The sequence below is a fragment of the Lissotriton helveticus genome, chromosome 2_1, assembly GCF_964261635.1.
Source record: "Lissotriton helveticus chromosome 2_1, aLisHel1.1, whole genome shotgun sequence".
NCBI classification, from domain to species: Eukaryota; Metazoa; Chordata; class Amphibia; order Caudata; family Salamandridae; genus Lissotriton; species Lissotriton helveticus.
The window spans coordinates 305,532,810-305,544,856 of NC_136059.1; positions in this window are offsets into that span (position 1 = coordinate 305,532,810).

The following is a 12,047-nucleotide window of genomic DNA, read 5'->3' on the forward strand; positions in this document are numbered from 1 at the left end:
CTGTCCATCAACTGTGTTTTTTGCAATTTTCACCCCGAGTGGTCTGGGTATGCTCAGACGTGAGTCCCAGGCTCTCCACACCACTGGAGTCAAGCTATCCAGGCTGATGAAGGCTGATAGCCAGAAACCGGTCCTTGGATGCTTGATTCCGGTCTGGGAAATACATGGCTTGGTAGTTCGGACTGGACTGTTCCCATGAGGCACAGGGTCAGAGCTGATTTGCATATAGCCGATATCTAACCCAGGGTGGTGTGGAGTGCAAAAAAACGATGGATTTAGGCCCAGATCCTTGTACTGGGGTGAATGTATGACATTGTTCTACATTCTGTCCATCAACTGTGTTTTTTGCAATTTTCACCCCGAGTGGGCTGGGTATGCTCAGACGTGAGTCCCAGGCTCTCCACACCACTGGAGTCAAGCTATCCAGGCTGATGAAGGCTGATAGCCAGAAACCGGACCTTGGATGCTTGATTCCGGTCTGGGAAAGACATGGCTTGATAGTTCGGACTGGACTGTTCCCATGAGGCACAGGGTCAGAGCTGATTTGCATATAGCCAGTATCTAACCCACGGTGGTGTGGAGTGCAAAAAAAACGATGGATTTAGGCCCAGATCCTTGTACTGGGGTGAATGTATGACATTGTTCTACATTCCGTCCATCAACTGTGTTTTTTGCAATTTTCACCCCGAGTGGGCTGGGTATGCTCAGACGTGAGTCCCAGGCTCTCCACACCACTGGAGTCAAGCTATCCAGGCTGATGAAGGCTGATAGCCAGAAACCGGTCCTTGGATGCTTGATTCCGGTCTGGGAAAGACATGGCTTGGTAGTTCGGACTGGACTGTTCCCATGAGGCACAGGGTCAGAGCTGATTTGCATATAGCCAGTATCTAACCCAGGGTGGTGTGGAGTGCAAAAAAACGATGGATTTAGGCCCAGATCCTTGTACTGGGGTGAATGTATGACATTGTTCTACATTCTGTCCATCAACTGTGTTTTTTGCAATTTTCACCCCGAGTGGTCTGGGTATGCTCAGACGTGAGTCCCAGGCTCTCCACACCACTGGAGTCAAGCTATCCAGGCTGATGAAGGCTGATAGCCAGAAACCAGTCCTTGGATGCTTGATTCCGGTCTGGGAAAGACATGGCTTGGTAGTTCGGACTGGACTGTTCCCATGAGGCACAGGGTCAGAGCTGATTTGCATATAGCCAGTATCTAACCCAGGGTGGTGTGGAGTGCAAAAAAACGATGGATTTAGGCCCAGATCCTTGTACTGGGGTGAATGTATGACATTGTTCTACATTCTGTCCATCAACTGTGTTTTTTGCAATTTTCACCCCGAGTGGTCTGGGTATGCTCAGACGTGCGTCCCAGGCTCTCCACACCACTGGAGTCAAGCTATCCAGGCTGATGAAGGCTGATAGCCAGAAACCAGTCCTTGGATGCTTGATTCCGGTCTGGGAAAGACATGGCTTGGTAGTTCGGACTGGACTGTTCCCATGAGGCACAGGGTCAGAGCTGATTTGCATATAGCCAGTATCTAACCCAGGGTGGTGTGGAGTGCAAAAAAACGATGGATTTAGGCCCAGATCCTTGTACTGGGGTGAATGTATGACATTGTTCTACATTCTGTCCATCAACTGTGTTTTTTGCACTTTTCACCCCGAGTGGGCTGGGTATGCTCAGACGTGAGTCCCAGGCTCTCCACACCACTGGAGTCAAGCTATCCAGGCTGATGAAGGCTGATAGCCAGAAACCAGTCCTTGGATGCTTGATTCCGGTCTGGGAAAGACATGGCTTGGTAGTTCGGACTGGACTGTTCCCATGAGGCACAGGGTCAGAGCTGATTTGCATATAGCCAGTATCTAACCCACGGTGGTGTGGAGTGCAAAAAAAACGATGGATTTAGGCCCAGATCCTTGTACTGGGGTGAATGTATGACATTGTTCTACATTCTGTCCATCAACTGTGTTTTTTGCAATTTTCACCCCGAGTGGGCTGGGTATGCTCAGACGTGAGTCCCAGGCTCTCCACACCACTGGAGTCAAGCTATCCAGGCTGATGAAGGCTGATAGCCAGAAACCGGTCCTTGGATGCTTGATTACGGTCTGGGAAAGACATGGCTTGGTAGTTCGGACTGGACTGTTCCCATGAGGCACAGGGTCAGAGCTGATTTGCATATAGCCAGTATCTATCCCAGGGTGGTGTGGAGTGCAAAAAAAGATGGATTTAGGCCCAGATCCTTGTACTGGGGTGAATGTATGACATTGTTCTACATTCTGTCCATCAACTGTGTTTTTTGCAATTTTCACCCCGAGTGGGCTGGGTATGCTCAGACGTGAGTCCCAGGCTCTCCACACCACTGGAGTCAAGCTATCCAGGCTGATGAAGGCTGATAGCCAGAAACCGGTCATTGGATGCTTGATTCCGGTCTGGGAAAGACATGGCTTGGTAGTTCGGACTGGACTGTTCCCATGAGGCACAGGGTCAGAGCTGATTTGCATATAGCCAGTATCTAACCCAGGGTGGTGTGGAGTGCAATAAAACGATGGATTTAGGCCCAGATCCTTGTACTGGGGTGAATGTATGACATTGTTCTACATTCTGTCCATCAACTGTGTTTTTTGCAATTTTCACCCCGAGTGGGCTGGGTATGCTCAGACGTGAGTCCCAGGCTCTCCACACCACTGGAGTCAAGCTATCCAGGCTGATGAAGGCTGATAGCCAGAAACCGGTCCTTGGATGCTTGATTCCGGTCTGGGAAAGACATGGCTTGGTAGTTCGGACTGGACTGTTCCCATGAGGCACAGGGTCAGAGCTGATTTGCATATAGCCAGTATCTAACCCAGGGTGGTGTGGAGTGCAAAAAAACGATGGATTTAGGCCCAGATCCTTGTACTGGGGGGAATGTATGACATTGTTCTACATTCTGTCCATCAACTGTGTTTTTTGCAATTTTCACCCGAGTGGTCTGGGTATGCTCAGACGTGAGTCCCAGGCTCTCCACACCACTGGAGTCAAGCTATCCAGGCTGATGAAGGCTGATAGCCAGAAACCGGTCCTTGGATGCTTGATTCCGGTCTGGGAAAGACATGGCTTGGTAGTTCGGACTGGACTGTTCCCATGAGGCACAGGGTCAGAGCTGATTTGCATATAGCCAGTATCTAACCCAGGGTGGTGTGGAGTGCAAAAAAACGATGGATTTAGGCCCAGATCCTTGTACTGGGGTGAATGTATGACATTGTTCTACATTCTGTCCATCAACTGTGTTTTTTGCAATTTTCACCCCGAGTGGGCTGGGTATGTTCAGACGTGAGTCCCAGGCTCTCCACACCACTGGAGTCAAGCTATCCAGGCTGATGAAGGCTGATAGCCAGAAACCGGTCCTTGGATGCTTGATTCCGGTCTGGGAAAGACATGGCTTGGTAGTTCGGACTGGACTGTTCCCATGAGGCACAGGGTCAGAGCTGATTTGCATATAGCCAGTATCTAACCCACGGTGGTGTGGAGTGCAAAAAAAACGATGGATTTAGGCCCAGATCCTTGTACTGGGGTGAATGTATGACATTGTTCTACATTCCGTCCATCAACTGTGTTTTTTGCAATTTTCCCCCCGAGTGGGCTGGGTATGCTCAGACGTGAGTCCCAGGCTCTCCACACCACTGGAGTCAAGCTATCCAGGCTGATGAAGGCTGATAGCCAGAAACCGGTCCTTGGATGCTTGATTCCGGTCTGGGAAAGACATGGCTTGGTAGTTCGGACTGGACTGTTCCCATGAGGCACAGGGTCAGAGCTGATTTGCATATAGCCAGTATCTAACCCAGGGTGGTGTGGAGTGCAAAAAAACGATGGATTTAGGCCCAGATCCTTGTACTGGGGTGAATGTATGACATTATTCTACATTCTGTCCATCAACTGTGTTTTTTGCAATTTTCACCCCGAGTGGGCTGGGTATGCTCAGACGTGAGTCCCAGGCTCTCCACACCACTGGAGTCAAGCTATCCAGGCTGATGAAGGCTGATAGCCAGAAACCGGTCCTTGGATGCTTGATTCCGGTCTGGAAAAGACATGGCTTGGTAGTTCGGACTGGACTGTTCCCATGAGGCACAGGGTCAGAGCTGATTTGCATATAGCCAGTATCTAACCCAGGGTGGTGTGGAGTGCAAAAAAACGATGGATTTAGGCCCAGATCCTTGTACTGGGGTGAATGTATGACATTGTTCTACATTCTGTCCATCAACTGTGTTTTTTGCAATTTTCACCCCGAGTGGGCTGGGTATGCTCAGACGTGAGTCCCAGGCTCTCCACACCACTGGAGTCAAGCTATCCCGGCTGATGAAGGCTGATAGCCAGAAACCGGTCCTTGGATGCTTGATTACGGTCTGGGAAAGACATGGCTTGGTAGTTCGGACTGGACTGTTCCCATGAGGCACAGGGTCAGAGCTGATTTGCATATAGCCAGTATCTAACCCAGGGTGGTGTGGAGTGCAAAAAAAGATGGATTTAGGCCCAGATCCTTGTACTGGGGTGAATGTATGACATTGTTCTACATTCTGTCCATCAACTGTGTTTTTTGCAATTTTCACCCCGAGTGGGCTGGGTATGCTCAGACGTGAGTCCCAGGCTCTCCACACCACTGGAGTCAAGCTATCCAGGCTGATGAAGGCTGATAGCCAGAAACCGGTCCTTGGATGCTTGATTCCGGTCTGGGAAAGACATGGCTTGGTAGTTCGGACTGGACTGTTCCCATGAGGCACAGGGTCAGAGCTGATTTGCATATAGCCAGTATCTAACCCAGGGTGGTGTGGAGTGCAATAAAACGATGGATTTAGGCCCAGATCCTTGTACTGGGGTGAATGTATGACATTGTTCTACATTCTGTCCATCAACTGTGTTTTTTGCAATTTTCCCCCCGAGTGGGCTGGGTATGCTCAGACGTGAGTCCCAGGCTCTCCACACCACTGGAGTCAAGCTATCCAGGCTGATGAAGGCTGATAGCCAGAAACCGGTCCTTGGATGCTTGATTCCGTTCTGGGAAAGACATGGCTTGGTAGTTCGGACTGGACTGTTCCCATGAGGCACAGGGTCAGAGCTGATTTGCATATAGCCAGTATCTAACCCAGGGTGGTGTGGAGTGCAAAAAAACGATGGATTTAGGCCCAGATCCTTGTACTGGGGTGAATGTATGACATTGTTCTACATTCTGTCCATCAACTGTGTTTTTTGCAATTTTCACCCCGAGTGGGCTGGGTATGCTCAGACGTGAGTCCCAGGCTCTCCACACCACTGGAGTCAAGCTATCCAGGCTGATGAAGGCTGATAGCCAGAAACCGGTCCTTGGATGCTTGATTCCGGTCTGGGAAAGACATGGCTTGGTAGTTCGGACTGGACTGTTCCCATGAGGCACAGGGTCAGAGCTGATTTGCATATAGCCAGTATCTAACCCACGGTGGTGTCGAGTGCAAAAAAACGATGGATTTAGGCCCAGATCCTTGTACTGGGGTGAATGTATGACATTATTCTACATTCTGTCCATCAACTGTGTTTTTTGCAATTTTCACCCCGAGTGGGCTGGGTATGCTCAGACGTGAGTCCCGGGCTCTCCACACCACTGGAGTCAAGCTATCCAGGCTGATGAAGGCTGATAGCCAGAAACCGGTCCTTGGATGCTTGATTCCGGTCTGGGAAAGACATGGCTTGGTAGTTCGGACTGGACTGTTCCCATGAGGCACAGGGTCAGAGCTGATTTGCATATAGCCAGTATCTAACCCAGGGTGGTGTGGAGTGCAAAAAAACAATGGATTTAGGCCCAGATCCTTGTACTGGGGTGAATGTATGACATTGTTCTACATTCTGTCCATCAACTGTGTTTTTTGCAATTTTCACCCCGAGTGGGCTGGGTATGCTCAGACGTGAGTCCCAGGCTCTCCACACCACTGGAGTCAAGCTATCCAGGCTGATGAAGGCTGATAGCCAGAAACCGGTCCTTGGATGCTTGATTACGGTCTGGGAAAGACATGGCTTGGTAGTTCGGACTGGACTGTTCCCATGAGGCACAGGGTCAGAGCTGATTTGCATATAGCCAGTATCTATCCCAGGGTGGTGTGGAGTGCAAAAAAAGATGGATTTAGGCCCAGATCCTTGTACTGGGGTGAATGTATGACATTGTTCTACATTCTGTCCATCAACTGTGTTTTTTGCAATTTTCACCCCGAGTGGGCTGGGTATGCTCAGACGTGAGTCCCAGGCTCTCCACACCACTGGAGTCAAGCTATCCAGGCTGATGAAGGCTGATAGCCAGAAACCGGTCATTGGATGCTTGATTCCGGTCTGGGAAAGACATGGCTTGGTAGTTCGGACTGGACTGTTCCCATGAGGCACAGGGTCAGAGCTGATTTGCATATAGCCAGTATCTAACCCAGGGTGGTGTGGAGTGCAATAAAACGATGGATTTAGGCCCAGATCCTTGTACTGGGGTGAATGTATGACATTGTTCTACATTCTGTCCATCAACTGTGTTTTTTGCAATTTTCACCCCGAGTGGGCTGGGTATGCTCAGACGTGAGTCCCAGGCTCTCCACACCACTGGAGTCAAGCTATCCAGGCTGATGAAGGCTGATAGCCAGAAACCGGTCCTTGGATGCTTGATTCCGGTCTGGGAAAGACATGGCTTGGTAGTTCGGACTGGACTGTTCCCATGAGGCACAGGGTCAGAGCTGATTTGCATATAGCCAGTATCTAACCCAGGGTGGTGTGGAGTGCAAAAAAACTATGGATTTAGGCCCAGATCCTTGTACTGGGGGGAATGTATGACATTGTTCTACATTCTGTCCATCAACTGTGTTTTTTGCAATTTTCACCCGAGTGGTCTGGGTATGCTCAGACGTGAGTCCCAGGCTCTCCACACCACTGGAGTCAAGCTATCAGGCTGATGAAGGCTGATAGCCAGAGACCAGTCCTTGGATGCTTGATTCCGGTCTGGGAAAGACATGGCTTGGTAGTTCGGACTGGACTGTTCCCATGAGGCACAGGGTCAGAGCTGATTTGCATATAGCCAGTATCTAACCCAGGGTGGTGTGGAGTGCAAAAAAACGATGGATTTAGGCCCAGATCCTTGTACTGGGGTGAATGTATGACATTGTTCTACATTCTGTCCATCTGTGTTTTTTGCAATTTTCACCCCGAGTGGGCTGGGTATGTTCAGACGTGAGTCCCAGGCTCTCCACACCACTGGAGTCAAGCTATCCAGGCTGATGAAGGCTGATAGCCAGAAACCGGTCCTTGGATGCTTGATTCCGGTCTGGGAAAGACATGGCTTGGTAGTTCGGACTGGACTGTTCCCATGAGGCACAGGGTCAGAGCTGATTTGCATATAGCCAGTATCTAACCCACGGTGGTGTGGAGTGCAAAAAAAACGATGGATTTAGGCCCAGATCCTTGTACTGGGGTGAATGTATGACATTGTTCTACATTCCGTCCATCAACTGTGTTTTTTGCAATTTTCCCCCCGAGTGGGCTGGGTATGCTCAGACGTGAGTCCCAGGCTCTCCACACCACTGGAGTCAAGCTATCCAGGCTGATGAAGGCTGATAGCCAGAAACCGGTCCTTGGATGCTTGATTCCGGTCTGGGAAAGACATGGCTTGGTAGTTCGGACTGGACTGTTCCCATGACGCACAGGGTCAGAGCTGATTTGCATATAGCCAGTATCTAACCCAGGGTGGTGTGGAGTGCAAAAAAACGATGGATTTAGGCCCAGATCCTTGTACTGGGGTGAATGTATGACATTATTCTACATTCTGTCCATCAACTGTGTTTTTTGCAATTTTCACCCCGAGTGGGCTGGGTATGCTCAGACGTGAGTCCCAGGCTCTCCACACCACTGGAGTCAAGCTATCCAGGCTGATGAAGGCTGATAGCCAGAAAACGGTCCTTGGATGCTTGATTCCGGTCTGGGAAAGACATGGCTTGGTAGTTCGGACTGGACTGTTCCCATGAGGCACAGGGTCAGAGCTGATTTGCATATAGCCAGTATCTAACCCAGGGTGGTGTGGAGTGCAAAAAAACGATGGATTTAGGCCCAGATCCTTGTACTGGGGTGAATGTATGACATTGTTCTACATTCTGTCCATCAACTGTGTTTTTTGCAATTTTCACCCCGAGTGGGCTGGGTATGCTCAGACGTGAGTCCCAGGCTCTCCACACCACTGGAGTCAAGCTATCCCGGCTGATGAAGGCTGATAGCCAGAAACCGGTCCTTGGATGCTTGATTACGGTCTGGGAAAGACATGGCTTGGTAGTTCGGACTGGACTGTTCCCATGAGGCACAGGGTCAGAGCTGATTTGCATATAGCCAGTATCTAACCCAGGGTGGTGTGGAGTGCAAAAAAAGATGGATTTAGGCCCAGATCCTTGTACTGGGGTGAATGTATGACATTGTTCTACATTCTGTCCATCAACTGTGTTTTTTGCAATTTTCACCCCGAGTGGGCTGGGTATGCTCAGACGTGAGTCCCAGGCTCTCCACACCACTGGAGTCAAGCTATCCAGGCTGATGAAGGCTGATAGCCAGAAACCGGTCCTTGGATGCTTGATTCCGGTCTGGGAAAGACATGGCTTGGTAGTTCGGACTGGACTGTTCCCATGAGGCACAGGGTCAGAGCTGATTTGCATATAGCCAGTATCTAACCCAGGGTGGTGTGGAGTGCAATAAAACGATGGATTTAGGCCCAGATCCTTGTACTGGGGTGAATGTATGACATTGTTCTACATTCTGTCCATCAACTGTGTTTTTTGCAATTTTCCCCCCGAGTGGGCTGGGTATGCTCAGACGTGAGTCCCAGGCTCTCCACACCACTGGAGTCAAGCTATCCAGGCTGATGAAGGCTGATAGCCAGAAACCGGTCCTTGGATGCTTGATTCCGTTCTGGGAAAGACATGGCTTGGTAGTTCGGACTGGACTGTTCCCATGAGGCACAGGGTCAGAGCTGATTTGCATATAGCCAGTATCTAACCCAGGGTGGTGTGGAGTGCAACAAAACGATGGATTTAGGCCCAGATCCTTGTACTGGGGTGAATGTATGACATTGTTCTACATTCTGTCCATCAACTGTGTTTTTTGCAATTTTCACCCCGAGTGGGCTGGGTATGCTCAGACGTGAGTCCCAGGCTCTCCACACCACTGGAGTCAAGCTATCCAGGCTGATGAAGGCTGATAGCCAGAAACCGGTCCTTGGATGCTTGATTCCGGTCTGGGAAAGACATGGCTTGGTAGTTCGGACTGGACTGTTCCCATGAGGCACAAGGTCAGAGCTGATTTGCATATAGCCAGTATCTAACCCAGGGTGGTGTGGAGTGCAAAAAAACGATGGATTTAGGCCCAGATCCTTGTACTGGGGTGAATGTATGACATTGTTCTACATTCTGTCCATCAACTGTGTTTTTTGCAATTTTCACCCCGAGTGGTCTGGGTATGCTCAGACGTGAGTCCCAGGCTCTCCACACCACTGGAGTCAAGCTATCCAGGCTGATGAAGGCTGATAGCCAGAAACCAGTCCTTGGATGCTTGATTCCGATCTGGGAAAGACATGGCTTGGTAGTTCGGACTGGACTGTTCCCATGAGGCACAGGGTCAGAGCTGTTTTGCATATAGCCAGTATCTAACCCAGGGTGGTGTGGAGTGCAAAAAAACGATGGATTTAGGCCCAGATCCTTGTACTGGGGTGAATGTATGACATTGTTCTACATTCTGTCCATCAACTGTGTTTTTTGCAATTTTCACCCCGAGTGGTCTGGGTATGCTCAGACGTGAGTCCCAGGCTCTCCACACCACTGGAGTCAAGCTATCCAGGCTGATGAAGGCTGATAGCCAGAAACCGGTCCTTGGATGCTTGATTCCGGTCTGGGAAATACATGGCTTGGTAGTTCGGACTGGACTGTTCCCATGAGGCACAGGGTCAGAGCTGATTTGCATATAGCCGATATCTAACCCAGGGTGGTGTGGAGTGCAAAAAAACGATGGATTTAGGCCCAGATCCTTGTACTGGGGTGAATGTATGACATTGTTCTACATTCTGTCCATCAACTGTGTTTTTTGCAATTTTCACCCCGGGTGGGCTGGGTATGCTCAGACGTGAGTCCCAGGCTCTCCACACCACTGGAGTCAAGCTATCCAGGCTGATGAAGGCTGATAGCCAGAAACCGGTCCTTGGATGCTTGATTACGGTCTGGGAAAGACATGGCTTGGTAGTTCGGACTGGACTGTTCCCATGAGGCACAGGGTCAGAGCTGATTTGCATATAGCCAGTATCTAACCCAGGGTGGTGTGGAGTGCAAAAAAAGATGGATTTAGGCCCAGATCCTTGTACTGGGGTGAATGTATGACATTGTTCTACATTCTGTCCATCAACTGTGTTTTTTGCAATTTTCACCCCGAGTGGGCTGGGTATGCTCAGACGTGAGTCCCAGGCTCTCCACACCACTGGAGTCAAGCTATCCAGGCTGATGAAGGCTGATAGCCAGAAACCGGACCTTGGATGCTTGATTCCGGTCTGGGAAAGACATGGCTTGGTAGTTCGGACTGGACTGTTCCCATGAGGCACAGGGTCAGAGCTGATTTGCATATAGCCAGTATCTAACCCAGGGTGGTGTGGAGTGCAATAAAACGATGGATTTAGGCCCAGATCCTTGTACTGGGGTGAATGTATGACATTGTTCTACATTCTGTCCATCAACTGTGTTTTTTGCAATTTTCACCCCGAGTGGGCTGGGTATGCTCAGACGTGAGTCCCAGGCTCTCCACACCACTGGAGTCAAGCTATCCAGGCTGATGAAGGCTGATAGCCAGAAACCGGTCCTTGGATGCTTGATTCCGGTCTGGGAAAGACATGGCTTGGTAGTTCGGACTGGACTGTTCCCATGAGGCACAGGGTCAGAGCTGATTTGCATATAGCCAGTATCTAACCCAGGGTGGTGTGGAGTGCAAAAAAACGATGGATTTAGGCCCAGATCCTTGTACTGGGGTGAATGTATGACATTGTTCTACATTCCGTCCATCAACTGTGTTTTTTGCAATTTTCACCCCGAGTGGGCTGGGTATGCTCAGACGTGAGTCCCAGACTCTCCACACCACTGGAGTCAAGCTATCCAGGCTGATGAAGGCTGATAGCCAGAAACCGGTCCTTGGATGCTTGATTCCGGTCTGGGAAAGACATGGCTTGGTAGTTCGGACTGGACTGTTCCCATGAGGCACAGGGTCAGAGCTGATTTGCATATAGCCAGTATCTAACCCAGGGTGGTGTGGAGTGCAAAAAAACGATGGATTTAGGCCCAGATCCTTGTACTGGGGTGAATGTATGACATTGTTCTACATTCTGTCCATCAACTGTGTTTTTTGCAATTTTCACCCCGAGTGGTCTGGGTATGCTCAGACGTGAGTCCCAGGCTCTCCACACCACTGGAGTCAAGCTATCCAGGCTGATGAAGGCTGATAGCCAGAAACCAGTCCTTGGATGCTTGATTCCGGTCTGGGAAAGACATGGCTTGGTAGTTCGGACTGGACTGTTCCCATGAGGCACAGGGTCAGAGCTGATTTGCATATAGCCAGTATCTAACCCAGGGTGGTGTGGAGTGCAAAAAAACGATGGATTTAGGCCCAGATCCTTGTACTGGGGTGAATGTATGACATTGTTCTACATTCTGTCCATCAACTGTGTTTTTTGCAATTTTCACCCCGAGTGGTCTGGGTATGCTCAGACGTGCGTCCCAGGCTCTCCACACCACTGGAGTCAAGCTATCCAGGCTGATGAAGGCTGATAGCCAGAAACCAGTCCTTGGATGCTTGATTCCGGTCTGGGAAAGACATGGCTTGGTAGTTCGGACTGGACTGTTCCCATGAGGCACAGGGTCAGAGCTGATTTGCATATAGCCAGTATCTAACCCAGGGTGGTGTGGAGTGCAAAAAAACGATGGATTTAGGCCCAGATCCTTGTACTGGGGTGAATGTATGACATTGTTCTACATTCTGTCCATCAACTGTGTTTTTTGCACTTT